Source organism: Myxine glutinosa, chromosome 5 (genome assembly GCF_964187855.1).
Source record: "Myxine glutinosa chromosome 5, kmMyxGlut1.1, whole genome shotgun sequence".
NCBI lineage: Eukaryota > Metazoa > Chordata > Myxini > Myxiniformes > Myxinidae > Myxine > Myxine glutinosa.
Window position 1 is genome coordinate 178,697,095 of NC_136265.1, and position 15,295 is coordinate 178,712,389.

The 15,295-nt window shown below is 38.5% G+C and overlaps 1 protein-coding gene across 2 annotated transcripts in view; it reads right to left on the minus strand.

The window, feature by feature from the left end:
- LOC137426659 (large neutral amino acids transporter small subunit 2-like) overlaps positions 1 to 15,295 on the minus strand; it is an 803,798-nt gene that overhangs the window by 165,049 nt on the left and 623,454 nt on the right. The gene's annotated exons all lie outside the window — the stretch shown is intronic.

Sequence of the window (15,295 nt, forward strand, 5' to 3'; positions counted from 1 at the left end):
TTGACGGTGCTCTCTGGCCCACTGCAATCGGCGCGGGCGGTGTTGTCTGGTCAGGCGTGGCTTTCTCGGGGGACGCCTGGCACGATAGCCTGCTTGAACCAGTCGTTGGTTGACTAGCCTTCTGGATACAGGCACATTTGTCAGTTGCTGCCACTCAGCCCTAAGCCGATTAGCTGACTTGGTACGGCCATGGCAGACTAACCGGTGCAGCTGGCGATCATCCCTCCTTGTGGTTCTGTGGGGACGTCCTGGCCTCGGTATTGGAGTAGGGACACCCCTCTGAGCATTTCGTTTCAGGATCTTTGACACCTGACCTTGAGTGATGCCATACTGCCGAGCAATAGCACACTGTTTCATGCCGTAATTTCGTAAAGCCACCACTCCATGACAAACAGCATTGTCGAGTTGACGGACCATCTCCATAGGAAGCGGCAATAACTTTTGGAGACGTGCAGCAGTTGTTTTCCACTAATACAGAACGCAACAACCCTTGTATACCCGACTGTGAAGCCAATCGTCAAATGCACCTGCCTGTACATTTTGCCACGCCATCTGTGATATAATCCTGTTGTTGACCTCTTGCTGCGACAGACAATCAGTGACATGGTTCTTTTAACAAATAAATCACCAAAGTGTAAAAGAAACTCACCAGATTGATATACTGAGTTAAGAAAGTAAACCCAAGTCGAGAAAAAAAAAATATTCCATATTAAATGCCAAGTCTGTAGAAGGAGGCAGAGGATGGGCTAAAGGTGGTGCAAGAAGAAATGTGGGCAAGGGGGTTAACAAGGGGAGATTCAGAAAATAGGGCAAAATGGAGAAGATTGTCATGGGGCCCGCAAGGCTAACCCCCGCTCCAGCAGGGAAAATGGCCATAAAATGACTGTTGTGTGTGTTGTTTGTGTAAATAAATACATACAATTACATATATGCATTCATAGTTATTTATTTGATGTCTAATCTTACTATAATTCACCAAATGTCCGTCTGTCTGTTCGAAGGTACCGTAAAAACTGCTGAACCGATCGCAAAGATATTTTGGGTGGGTAATCCTGGGACCCATGGGAGTAAAATAGGCTATTTAGTTTTTCCAATTTCAGCTTTGGTCTCCAGCACTCTCAGGTTTGGACTCCCGCATAACATTCGCGTTCGCATAACGTTCATTGTGACGATGTTGTGACGATGTATGTGTTCACGGTAGTGTTTGACGTGATGGTGTGAACGTAATTTCGTAATGTTTTTCGTTTTGTAATCCTTTAATGAACGTTTAATGTTTAATGAACGTTTAATGCCCTTCGATGTCCGGGGCCGCACGTGCGCTACACTGGACGGGCCAGTGTGTACCTTGCCCTTCGCCGTCATGCTCGGGTAAACCGCTGAGCCCCATCCGTGATGGGGACTGGGGCTTGAGACAGTGTCCCACGAACGAGGAATTCCCAGTTAGCACGAGTCATCAGCTCGCGTAGATTAAGTCCCTGCCCTTTGTACACACCGCCCGTCTCTGCACAAACATCACAATGAAACACAATCACACCACAATGAACCAATAATGTGGGATGATTTACGTGTGATATGATTTGATGGATGTTTATATGAATTGTTTGAAATAAAAAATTTCTGCCTTCAATTTCTGATATTTTGCCTTTTCATTTCGGCTTCCCAATTGAAGCCCCGCCCGTAGGGCGGGTACCGTTGCCAGTGATGTGCGGTGAGTTGCCAGTGATGTGCGAATGTGCGGTGAGTGAGTTCATCAAAAATGTAGTGGTTTGAGAGGGTCATTAACCAGTGTGGCAGCTACATTCAAGTGTAAGGTGTGCACAGAGGGAGCTGCAGATGGAGGAAATGTTGAGTTGGATCTTGGAGACGGCTTGAAGCTGGAAGGTGTGAAAACATTTTGCTACCTCGGAGACATGCTGAATGGAGAAGGTGGATCAGACTCAGCAACGGTTGCTGGAGTGAGATGTGCATGGAAGAAGTTTCGGGGACTGAGTGGCATGCTGACGAGGAGGGGAGTGTCGTTGAAGCTTAAGGGAAAGGTGTATGCTGCATGTGTGAGAAGTGTTATGATTTATGGGAGCGAGACATGGGTAATGGCTGGAAAGCAACGAAGGCTGGAAAGGGTGGAAATGCGAATGGTTCGGTGGATGTGGGAGTATCGTTGAGAGAGAGGAAGACAAATGATGAATTGCGAAAGATGATGGGACTAGAGCCTGTGACCCGCTCTAGCAGGGAAAATGGCCTTAACATGCTTGTTGTTGTTGTTGTTGTTGTTGTTGTTGTTTTTAGAAGTTGTTAGAAATAATTAGATTTCAAGCAGATAATTCTCCTTTACTTTGTAATTTAACTCAACTGTGGTGGGTTGCAGGTGCCTGCAATATAAAAATCACTCATTCAACCAGTTTGAATGGAGAAAAGGAAATTCTGCTGCTTTGTGTCACTACGTGTACCGCAATGAGCATGGAGAAAAGAAATAAAACCAGAGAATTGTCTGAGGAGGTCAGACACAAGATTTTAGCCAAGCATGGACAATCTCAAGGCTTCAGGTCCATCTCCAGAGACCTTGTTGTTCATGTGTCCACCGTACGCAATGTTATCAGGAAGTTTATAAGGCCCATGGCACTGTAGCCAACCTCGCTGGACGTGGCCGCAAAAGGAAACTTGATTGAAGATTGCAGCAAAGGATTGTTGAAATGATGGAGAAAGCACCTCGATCAATTGCCAATCAGATTCAAGCTGACCTTCAGAGACAAGGTAGAACAGTTTCAACTCACACCATCCGTCGCCAACTCTATGGAAGTGGGTTGGATGGAGAGCCCCACTGCTGAGAGAGAGAGAGACATAAGAAAGCCCAACTGGAGTTGGCCAAAACACACCCAAACAAGCCAAAATCCCTCTGGGAGAATGTCCTGAAGACAGATGAGACCAAATTAGAGCTTATTGATAAAGCACATCATCTCTATGTTTACAGAAAACAAAATAAAGCCTTCATAGAAAATAACACTTTCTCTGCAGTTAAACATGGAGGAGGTTCAGTGATGTTTTGGGGTTGCTGAGCTGCCTCTGGCGCTGGGTGCCTTGAATGTGTGCATGATGTTGAAGAAAATTAATTATTTGTGTAATTGAATGGATTTTCTTGAGCCTCGACCTGTTGTTGCAAACACTTAAGTTTTAATTGTTTTAATTGCTTGCTTGATCTCCATTAATACATAAAGTAATCAGCTTTAATTGTGTTCTATAGAACTTACTAGCCTAGCAACTATTTACTCAGAGCTTTTGAACTGACGGGTCATAAATTAGGCTAAAGGCAAACGGTTGTTGGGGGCAACCTGCCTGCTCGGATCAGTTCCAGAGTTTGGCTGAAGTTTTGACTCCACAAGTTCGAAGCAGTTAAAAGGAATAGTTCCTTTTAATTAAAATATTATAGAATATATTGTTGCGGATCTCAGTGTCGGCCTTTCCCCTTACCAAGGGGGGATTAGTCCCCTTGATTTTACTTGCCGACGGGATCCAGGGCTATGACGTCACTTCCGGACAGCGTTGAGTAGGGTCGGTCATAGGACTAATCGCTAATACCTAATTACCAACGCTGCCCAGGAAGCAAGGAAATAAACCCCGCCCGAATCACGGTTGTAGGTGGAAACACCGAGCGATAGCGAACCACGACCCGAGCCGTTAACGATGACTAAACCCGCTGTTCTAATCGTGCCACGCTTACCCAATGGAGGAAAACACTGATACGGTCGAATTAGGAAAGACAGGAAGAACAGGTTGGTTTATTCACTATGTACAATGATCAAGAAGAAGAACACACAGTGCAGCCTTATTACAGTCTTAACTTTTCCCCTGGACACGGGCCCGTTTCACACTCAGACACACTCACACGGGGCTGTAGATGGTCAGGTTGATGGTCCAGGGATGATGGCGTCCAGGCAGTTCGCTCCGGTCCCCGACTCACACCGCGAAAAAGATGGTCAGGGCGGCAGAAGCTCCCCGCGGATCGTTGGTGCACATGGGATTAAATGTGGGGCGAAAGGTAAGGCTGGCTGGGCGGTTACCTGCGACCATGGTCACGTACGTAATAGATGAACCGGGCTTGGCGGTTATACTTGCGGTCAGGGCCACGTACGTAATAGAAGAACCGGCGCTATATGCGCTCCCAATACAGTTCAATGGCAAAGCGCCTCTCCCGCAGGAGTCCTCTCAGAGCGCAAATCGGGTAAGTCCTCTTGCAGTGCGCGTATCCTCTGAAAGTTCTCTTTCAACGAAGTTCTCCTGGCCAGTCCTCTCACCAAGCCCTCTCGCAACGAGTCCTCACAAAGCCAACCTTCCCCAGCGAGTTCTTTACAGCGCGTATCCTCTGCAAGTCCTTTCACAAAGTGCAAAAGTGGTTTTTTTTTTCACAAAAGTTTGTGAAACCTAACACAAGGCTGTGATACCAGTACATTTGTGATGAGGCAATTTAAACTCAACATTTATCTTCGTAAGATAAAACAGAATACCGTATCATCCTTGAAGCTTGTACAGTTAAAACGGCAACTATTGCCGGGGTCATGACGGGCTTTGGGAATCAAGCAAGATCGAAGCACAAACTGTTCGTTTTCGATAAAGTAACACGACACTCGCAGCAAAAGAGGAAGCTAAACTTTTGGAATTGTATTTGTAAGAATTTAATGAAAACTATAATCATGTGCATTAGTGTTCGTAAAAACTTTGACATTTTCCCGAATGAAAAAACATTTCCCACCAGCTGCGCGCACATCACTTCTGAAAGCAACTTCCACGTGCCACGCGTAAAACCAGGTCCAGCCACTCTTAAACCATTTCCCACCAGCTGTGCATGTCGAGGCTCTACCCTTTTGCCCCATTTCCCCCCGGGTCGGAATGAGCCCCTTCTTGAGTCGGACCAAGATATACAAGACATTTATTCAGATACAAGACTATACATGGCACTAAAGCGCGGCGTTACGCGCGCTGCTTGTGAGCAAGGAGGAAGCGGACAAGCGGTAACATATAAACGTCTTTATTGTAAGACTACACTGTAACACTGAACTCCTCCGGGCTGGTCGCCCGGTGTATATCATGAGGCCACGCCTACCCCTCGGGCGTGGCCACCGCCCACTTGGTGCGTGGAATGATGTCACCACGCCAGTGGGCTTTTGTGTCCGCCACACGCGCCCCCCCAGAATTCCCGCGCACCTGGAGGGCCAGTTTGCGGGGCAGACGAATGACCCGGCCAAAGCGCCCCCTGGCGATCGGCGGCGTCCGGGGTGCAGGGATACCAGGTGGGATGCCCCTGGCTGCCCCTGGGATGGGTGCAGGACCGGGGGGCGCCGTGGCGGCGGGGCTGGGCGGTGCCGGGGGTCCGCCCGCAGGAGGGCGGCCCCGACGTGGGGGTCGGGCCACTGGCGGTGGATGGTCCACATCGAGGTGGGCCGGCTTGAGGCGGTCTACCGAAACGCGGTCAGGAGTACCGCCGATGTCCAGGGTGAAGTGCTTCGCCCCGGTCTCCAGCACGCGGAAAGGCCCGTCGTACGGGGGCCGCAGTGGTGTCCGATGGGCATCGTGGCGGACGAAGACGTACTCCGCCGTGCGAAGCTCCGGGGCGACGTGCGTCGGTGGGTGCCCGTGGCATGCCGTTGGCACCGGGGCGAACCTCTGGGCGGTCTCTTGCAGAGCGGAGCGCTGCTGTGCCGCGGACCATGGTGCCGTGGAGTCGGGGAGGAACTCGCCCGGCACCCGCAGCGGTTGCCCGAAGACCAACTCCGCCGCGGATGCGCGCAGGTCCTCCTTGGGCGCCGTCCGGAGGCCCAGCAGGACCCAGGGGAGCCTGAGTAGTGTAATAATGTTGTTTCTGGGACACCTCCGTTTAACATGGGAAATCCCTATCTAATGTCATTTACCCCCTTGTCTTTTTCAAAAATCATAAACACCTCTATTTCTCCCACCCTCATCTTTATGAACCTTTTGTCTGTAGTACCTATCCTTAATGTTGTTCATTAGACCACTCAAACACTACAAATATTTGTTTTCTCTTATAGACCTATCATCCTTCTTCTACATATCATCTGGCAGATTAATCTTTGACCCACTCAAACATTGACCCATTCACTTCCATATTAATTCTTTCCCTCCCTCATTGCCCCTAAACACCTATATTTCTCTCACCCTGTTCTTTACGAACCTTCTAACCTTTTGACATGTTATCCTTATTCATTAGACCACTTAAACACCTGTGATCCTTCTGACCTCATGGACCTTTTAACCTTTTACTCTTAATATCATCTGGTGAATATAACCCACTCAAACAACGACCCTACAAATATTTGTTTATGCGTGGGAAATAATTTAATTCTCTTGCCACTCTCTTCACCATCTAATATATTAACAAAAAAGATGATTGAGTTTGGTTCTTTATTAAGATATTTTAACTGAGCTAAGATAAAATGGTAAACCTCCCTCAATGTTCTTGTTTGAGCACCTCCAGTGCCACATACCATTTTTAAATTAAAGTATATATTTTCCTGACAACCATCAAAGTTTTCCGTCCACTCAAAAATATTTCCATCTTTTTTACCCAATTCACCGGTATTTAAATTAATTCTCTTATTTGTTTTGTGAATTTTTTTACCAGTTGCCTTTTCAATTATACCTATTTGATATTTTTCACATTCATTATGTTTTCCATTTATATACCAAGGTTGATTACACCTCCACTCTTTAGTCTGGTTGATACTTGGTTCTATCATTTATATAACTAGGGCATGCCCGTACTATATATATGCCCGTACTATATATCTATCTAAAATTATATCCCCCCCCTCTATTTACATGAAATGGTTTGGTCCATTCGCAACGCCAAAGCGAACGGCGAACGGCTTGCGAGTACAGTGACAATCCCCCCCTCTATTTACATGAATGGTTTGGTCCATTCGCAACGACCACAGAACCCCCCCCTCTATTTACATGCAATGGTTTGGTCCAAAGCGAACGGCTTCCGGAGTTTGGTAAAGAAATCGCCATCGCGTACACAAACGCGCAGGAAAGCGAATGAATCGCAAATTCGTTTTTATTAGTTGTAAAACATAATGCCCAATTATTCAATTATCGCCAACGTATTTTGGCTTTTTGCAATTTAATCGCAAGGAAAAGTAGAAAGAGAAGAGGGGAAAAAAGAAAAGCCTTCCCTTGCTGCAAACAGCTGCTGCAAACAACAACAACATGGAAGGCTGCACTGTCCGGAAGTTGGCATATCGCAGTTACGATTATTTTAGTGTTAATGGCCAATTATTCAATTAGCGCCAACGTATTTTGGCTGTTTGCAATTTAATCGCAAGGAAAAGTAGAAAGAGAAGAGGGAAAAAAACGAAAAGCCTTGCATTAACGCATTAACGCTTGCATTGCATTAACGGTTCGGCACACGTGATAGCTCGCTGCTCTCTGATTGGTTGAAGCGTTTTTTGGACATATCTCGGTAAGTAATTGTCCGATTAATATGAAACCTTGAAAAGGCACATCCTCGGGTCCCCAGCAATATACCTGGCAAGTTTCAAGTATATCGGACCCGTGGTTGTCGAGAAACAGCGGTCACAGACAAACAAACACACAGACAGACACACACACACACAGAGATTACTGGAATTATAGATAGATTTATATAATAGTAAAAAAGGCGGCGGTAGCCCGTTAAAATCCCCAACCCCCCCTTTTTAACTTATCACTTATATATATCTTATCACTTATGTATATCTTATCACTTATATATATCTTATCACTTATATATATCTTATCACTTATATATATCTTATCACTTATATACTTATATAACCATAAGGGAGACTATCAATTCCATTTTCTAAAATAAACCTCTTATCATCAAAAGCCCCCAATGCTTTCTTATTCACCTCTTCTGAATATAATTGATGTTTATAACTTCTTATTCCATTAATCTTTCTAAACTCTTCTTTCTTTGTTGTTAAACAGTTATAATAATCCTTAAAGTTTATTGTTTCTTTAATGACATTTTTCTTTACACCTTTTAATTTCTTATCAGTTTTTTCAACGTTATTCACAATGTATTTATAAGCATAAGCCTTAGACCTCAATCCCACAAATTCACTCATGACATTTCCTCCTAATTCATCCTTGAACTTTCCAATCACCTTTTTATTTTTAGAAGAGAACAACTCACTCTCTGGACTGTAATTACTCGTGTCATAGATATTAATGTCTCTTTTCATGTCTGAATAAACATCGTTGGTATTAATTTTCAAAATAAAACTATCTGTATCCATATAAAGTAGATTAACATCATTTTGATATTTCTTCCTCAAGTTATTATAAAAGTAATCATACATTAATGACTTTGATAAATCAAGAATTGTTGTCCCAATATAAATAGGTTTGTTCATTTCAATACTCTCTTTAATCAAATGGATCGCACAAAAGTTCTCAGTAAAGACCTCAGCTCGAGTAAAACTCGGTCTATTAATTAATTTTGATGCTTGTTCCCAAGATGTTGATAATCTGATATTTTGTCTTTTCCTCACATTCTCCATAGTCTTACCAAAGACCGCATTATTCATCAATTTATAAAAGTCTTTCTCAAAATCTGTTTTTGACTCTGTTCTTCTTTGTGTATTAAAATCAATGTACCCCTTTAACCAATGACTTTGATTGAACTTTAGAACCCTATGGATCTTCTCTACTCTTAGACCTTTTGATAAATATTGTCGCAAATTTCTTTGGTGTAGAACATAATTTTTCTTGTTATATAATGTAGTAAGTAATTTTTCTGTTGATTCACCTATATCAAACGATCGTTGATAATCACTCAACCATTCTTTCTTTGGACTTTCTTTCTCACAAGCAAATGGGAGATCTTTGTGTAGGTTATGGAGTTCCTCTGGATATTTTAAATCAATTTCAAAATAATAACCAACTTTTTCTTCATCCAATTCTTTTTGTGTAGAGATACATACATCTTGTAAAACGTTTTTGTAGTCTTTTTCCTTTACCCATCTAAGTTTTCCATAAGGAAGAGCCTGAGACATTGCCCAGCCATACAGGTTGTTTGCGTCATAGTACATCAAGTAAGAACTCTCTTTCGTTGGATCATAATTTGGAAGATATTTGTTATTTGCTTTTGCGTATCTACTCGAGCAGACTTGTGAAATTCCACCTCTTTTTGCCTTTTCAATCATCAAAAGCATATCAACATCGGTTATCAAATCCAAATCTTGTTTTGTCATTTTCAACATCGCACTCCAGGCCAATCCAGGTGCTGTGTAGTAGTGAGCAGGATCCAATCCATATCCAGTGCGACAAACAGATCTAAAGGCTTCAAATACATCGGCCAATAAAAGCACATCAGTTTTGAGATACAAATCGTGATACTCGCCAAGATTCCTGATGTTATATTTTTCCCAAACATTTTGTGCGTGTACATAATCTTTATCAGATATATTACTGTTGTTTAATTTGTTATAGAAATTTTCTTTTGAAGGAAGTTGTGTTTCATTGAATCTCTCAAATGAGTCCATATAGTCATAGGGGTAAATTCCCTTTTGTGTTAGAAAATCTTTATCTAAAAAATACTCTGAAAGACATGGAAACTCTTTTAGATTTTGAACCAAGTTAACCAATGGACTTGCCATGAATTTAAATGTATCAAGAAATCTGATATGAGTAATAGGAGATGTGTGAATTGTTTTTGTGAATGAAATGTATTTCTGATCCGTGTTTGGAATTGCTGAGATACTTCCAGAAGTCTTTGAGAGTTCCTTGATAAATAGATGTGTATCATAATGAGCGTTGTTATGAAGAAAGACAGGAATGAAAGAGGGGAGTTGATAATTAATATTACAACTTTGATGAGCCAGACCTCTATATTTACCAGTGAGATGACAATGGTCTCTAACCTTTAGACCTTTACCAATTTTCTCCTCACAAATATGACAGACATTGTTTTTTATAAATTCCCTTTTTTCTTTACTTGTTAAGGACATTGGTTTATTGGTTTCTCTCATTATCTTGGTTAATCGAACACAGTCTTTTTCTAGTCGTTTCACAAACTCCTCTGGGGTATTTGAGCCTCTATACATCTCTAACTTGTTATATTTATCACCAATGGATGATTTGATATAATAACAAAAACCACAAGGAGTATGTTTTTGATATTTATTTGTGTATGATTCTTTTGGATCTGGAGAAGCAGTATCAATTTTTTCTAAAATACTTTCAAAATCAGCATATATAACAAATGGATGTTTGATCTTTTTATTTTCATCTTTGAATGTGATCTTTGAGCCTTCTTTAGGCATATTGATTACCGTTGATTTATGTTCGCCACAATAATTTGAATGTTTATCTAATCTTTCTTGTGAATTGAAGAAGTTAAGACAACGCAAACAAATATATATTTTATTTGTTCTCTTACAGACTTGTGGTTTTATTAATTTAGCAATATCTTTGATGTATGTATAATGTGAATTTTCGTCTGAATTAAAATATAGAAGATTAATATGAGTTTGTTTACAATTGTCAGAAAGCTTTAAAACCTGAATGTTGTTTGTTTCTGTTAGACCATAAACATTAACTGATAAATTATTCATCTTTTCAAATTTAGGAATATCATTTAAAGTCATCGGAAACTTTAGATCTTTCGTATTTAATGTATTCTCATATTTTTTATAATGAGATACTCTTTCATCATGAAAATGTGGAGGATGTAAGTGTGCTAAAATAGACCAGAGAAAACATTTATTGTCTTTATTTTTGATATTGATAACTGCTTTTCTATTTTTGATAACACTGGGTAAATCAATGTAAGAAGAAGCTTTTAGAGGATCTGATTTAAGAATATGAATGTCTATGTAAATAATTTTTCCTATATTGAATCCACTTCCTACGATTGAATTATCCACATCTTGCTCTTGTTTAATAAGTTCATCATAGACTCCTGATGTTTTAAAATCTTGATATGAAGATATAAAGTGTGGCTCAGTTCTCATGTATGGTGCATCTATAACTCCTTCATCCTTTGTCATTTCTAATTTTACTCCCATATAAAATTTAAGTGGTTTCATTTCCTTTAGTGTTTTTTCAATCAACGTTTGAACAGCAGGTTTAACTATTTCTACAGCATCAACTATAGACTCTGGTTCAGGAGGTTTGAAGTTAAAGACTCTTATTTTAATATGTCCTTTGAATGCTCCATCAGAGTTTTTAGTTGTGATAAAATTTGATAAATGTAGATTTGTTTTAAGATGTATTTTGAAGCCTTTCTTGAGGATATTTTTATTACATGTAGAACAGTGTTTTGTTTCAGGTGGAAGAGGGGAAAGTTTGTTTAAAATGTTGTATGTATGTTTTGCGGTGAGAATATGTTGTTTATAATATTTTACTTCCTTCTCGCAAGTATCACAATAAACCATATTTATAGCGTGAGAAAACGTGGTGTTTTATATATATCACTGTGCTTAAAATAAAACACTTTTGAGCTTTACAGCTCCGTTTTATATATATCGCTGTGCTTAAACTAAAACACTTTTTCACTCAGAATCATCTAAGTCATAACTATCACATGAATACTCAGAATCATACTCAGAGTCATCAATAAAGCTACTCTCATAACTATCATTTGAGCACAAACTATTAGTATCATAACTATCATCTGTGTTCAATGAAATACTATCATCACCATCGTCCAAGTTCAATGAAATACTATCATCACTATCGTCTGAGTTCAATGAAATAGTAAAATCTTCACTGCTGTATTGACTCATATTTAATTAGCAAGAAAAATATTCCCATCAATATCTATATACTTTTTTTCATTAACAGATTCAATCTCTACAATTTTTATATCAAAAGTTATCTTTAAATAATCTCTAACTATCATAGAACGAAATGACATTTCACCAGAAATATTAACATCATTAATTTTACTTAGATCTACACCCTTTGGATTATTAAAGAAAATACAAATGTCTCCTCTAGAATTATTAATGGTCTTATCATTCTTTTTCAAAGTATCGTGGTCAATCACTTTTTCAAGCTTTGAATAAATTGCCAGGAGTAGAGGAGAAACTTTTGTTAGATTTACTTTAATGGATGTCTTTCCAGGTATAGTTAGAGCTCTTCCTTTAAATGAAATAGAGGGGCTCATGTTATTTTCCATAACTGGTTTTACCCAAAAATTTCCATATTTATCTTTGTTCAATTTAACATCTTTGACATATTTTTCTATATCTTCCACCGAAGTAGAGATTGATTGAAATTTGTCTTTTGTGCTTTGAAACATTGTATTTATTAATGAATAAACTTGCGTTTAGTTTAAGTAAAAATTTACCACATAAATATGATAAGTTCTGAAGGATATTTAGAATTTCCAGACTCTCCATATGATAAATTAGAGAATTGTCCGGCTTGTGATAGAGTGGGGCTTAATGATGAGGATTCATATAAACAATGTATTTTCTGTGATTTAATTTTAATTAATGATAATAAGAAATATAAAAAAATATATAACTCTTTTAAATTAGAACCAAAAATGAATTACTTTACAAGATTAATAAGAGAGATGAATGTTAAGTATTGTGATGATAATACACCATTTCTTTCAAGGGAAGAGACTAATTGTATTGAGGAAATGTATAAGGGTTTAATGATATTTATTATTCAAAATAATTTTAATGGAAATGTTAATACAAGATACTATATAAATAAAATAATGGATTATTTTGAAATTAAACCCGAACTCAGGATAAAATATAGAGTTTCTCAAATAGCTCAAAAAAAGTTGGATAACTTGTTTTCCAAATATATAAATGAATGATTTTTTACCCGTTTGGGAAAATAAGATAAAATTTAATAACCATAAAAACATTCCAAATTCATTGAGATGTCTAATAGTTGGTTCAAGCGGATGTGGAAAAACCTGTTTACTTTTAAAGATGCTCCTTGGTTCTAATTTTTTAGATTATGATAATTTAATAATTTTTACAAAGTCAAGTTTTCAACCCGAGTATCAACTACTCTCACAGGGTTTTAATGCGGGTCTTAAAAAGGAAGACATTATCGGTTTATTTAAACTTCAAAACAAACTAAATGATTATAATATTGATGATATAATACAATTATTTTGTGATACACAGAAATCAAAATCGAAACCCATAACTTGTATTCTCAGTGATAATACGGATGATATACCTTCACCTCAAGATTTAGATAAATCAAAAAAGAACCTTGTCATCTTTGATGATTGTGTTAATGAGAGAAACCAAACAGTAATGGATAGCTACTATACAAGAGGGAGACATTCTTCTTGTAATTGTATATATCTTAGTCAATCATATTTTCAACTCCCTCGACGCTCAATAAGAAACAATGCCAATACTTTTATTTTATTTAAGTTAAATTCAATAGATGTAAATAATTTTTGGAGAGATAATTGCTCTACGTTATGTAGTAAAAAAGAATTTGAAAATTATATGAAACACACGATTGGAAAATATAAATATATTGTTGTGAAACAAGATGAGATACTAAATGATATTTTTCAATAAATAAATACAGAAAATGAATACTGAAGAAAGAGAAAGAAAGTTTAAGGAACATCAACAATTAGTTTCAAAAGTTGTTAAACAACAGGAAGAGATAAAGAAGAAACGGAGACAGAAACTAACTGGTGAAGAAGCCTTTGAAAGAAAACAAGAGAAATTCTTTAAACCACTTTTGAAAACTCAACACCCTACAGTTCCCACGGTAGAATTTACTCCGAAAAAACTTCAAATGCTCAAAGATTTTAGTCAGATAACAAAACAAGAACTTGGTGAATTAGAATATGATGACGAGGGATTATTTCGGAAACTTGAGGAGGTAAATCAACCCCCTAATTATGTTGTGGAAGCTCTTCAAAACAATGAATATTCGGCGGGTTCAAAAACCAGAGCAGGTCTCATTCCAACAGAAGAACCAGCAGTGTTTCATCTTGTGGAAGAAAAGGTATTGATATTTAATGATGAATTGATGTTCTTGAGTTCTACTCAACCAAATGTTAAATTAACTCCAAGATTAATGTTTCTTCTAACAAACCCCGGATTCAGCGGTTCAAAATATTTTGAGGAACCACTTGATATGGAAAGAGAGGAAGATAGGGTATATATTGAGTTGCTAAATGCACTTGATTATGGAGTTTCTGTTGCTGGTAAAAGTAAGAAGAATGAGAAGGAGAAACATATTATTGATGCTTTAAGTAAGCTTGGTTCGGGTGTTAGTTTTCTTCCAAATGACCCATCACAATTAGTTAATAGGCTATTATTGTTGTTAGGTAGTAAGAAGGCTGGAAACAACAATTGTTTTAATGAATCCTCAGCCATTTTAGATCAGTTGATGAACATGAAAATAATTAATAAATGTCAATACAAAGATATTTTATTAGATATTAAATAAGATGAGAAGCACAATTCTTAGTTTTAATTTCACAACGAGCGATTACACAGCTTCATTCCCTTACCCACTACAACTTGACCCCCTTACCTCATATGAGGCATCTTTGTTGTCAATGGAAACTTACAATACCCTTTTTAATATCACAGAGAAAAACAACAAGTTTAGTTATAATCCAGGAAGTGGATATAAAACTATAACCGTTTCACCTGGAGCTTACGAGATTTCTCAAATATCTTCAGAAGTCTCTCGCCTTATGAAAGAAAAAGGTGATGAACCAAAAAATATTGTAATAGATATTCAAAAACACACTTCAAAATCAACTATTAAACTTAAAAATAATTATAAAGTTGATTTCACGATTGAAAATTCGTTTAGAGAGCTATTGGGTTTCTCTTCAAAAAAGATTGAAAATAACGGGACGTTTTACAGTGATAATGTTATCCAAATATCCTCCGGTATAAATTCAGTATTAATTCATTGTGATTTGATTGATGGTGCTTATAACGATGGAATAAGAACAAATACAATATTTTCATTCAGTGCATACTCAACCCCGATTGGTTATAAATTTAATATGGAACCAAAAAATCTTGTCTATTTACCTGTGTCAGGAAAAACCATATACAGAGTAAATTTTAGGATAACCGACCAAGATAATCGTATGATATCCTTTAATGATGAAATTATATCCATCAGAATTCACCTACGTGAAGTTTTTCAATAAATAAATAATGGTTATTGTGAGAAAACACGAGTTGGGAAAATATAAAATAATTACAGGGGAGGGCATGTTCCTTTCACCAGACTATACAAGGTATGTGGGTAGAGGATACTATAAACCTAA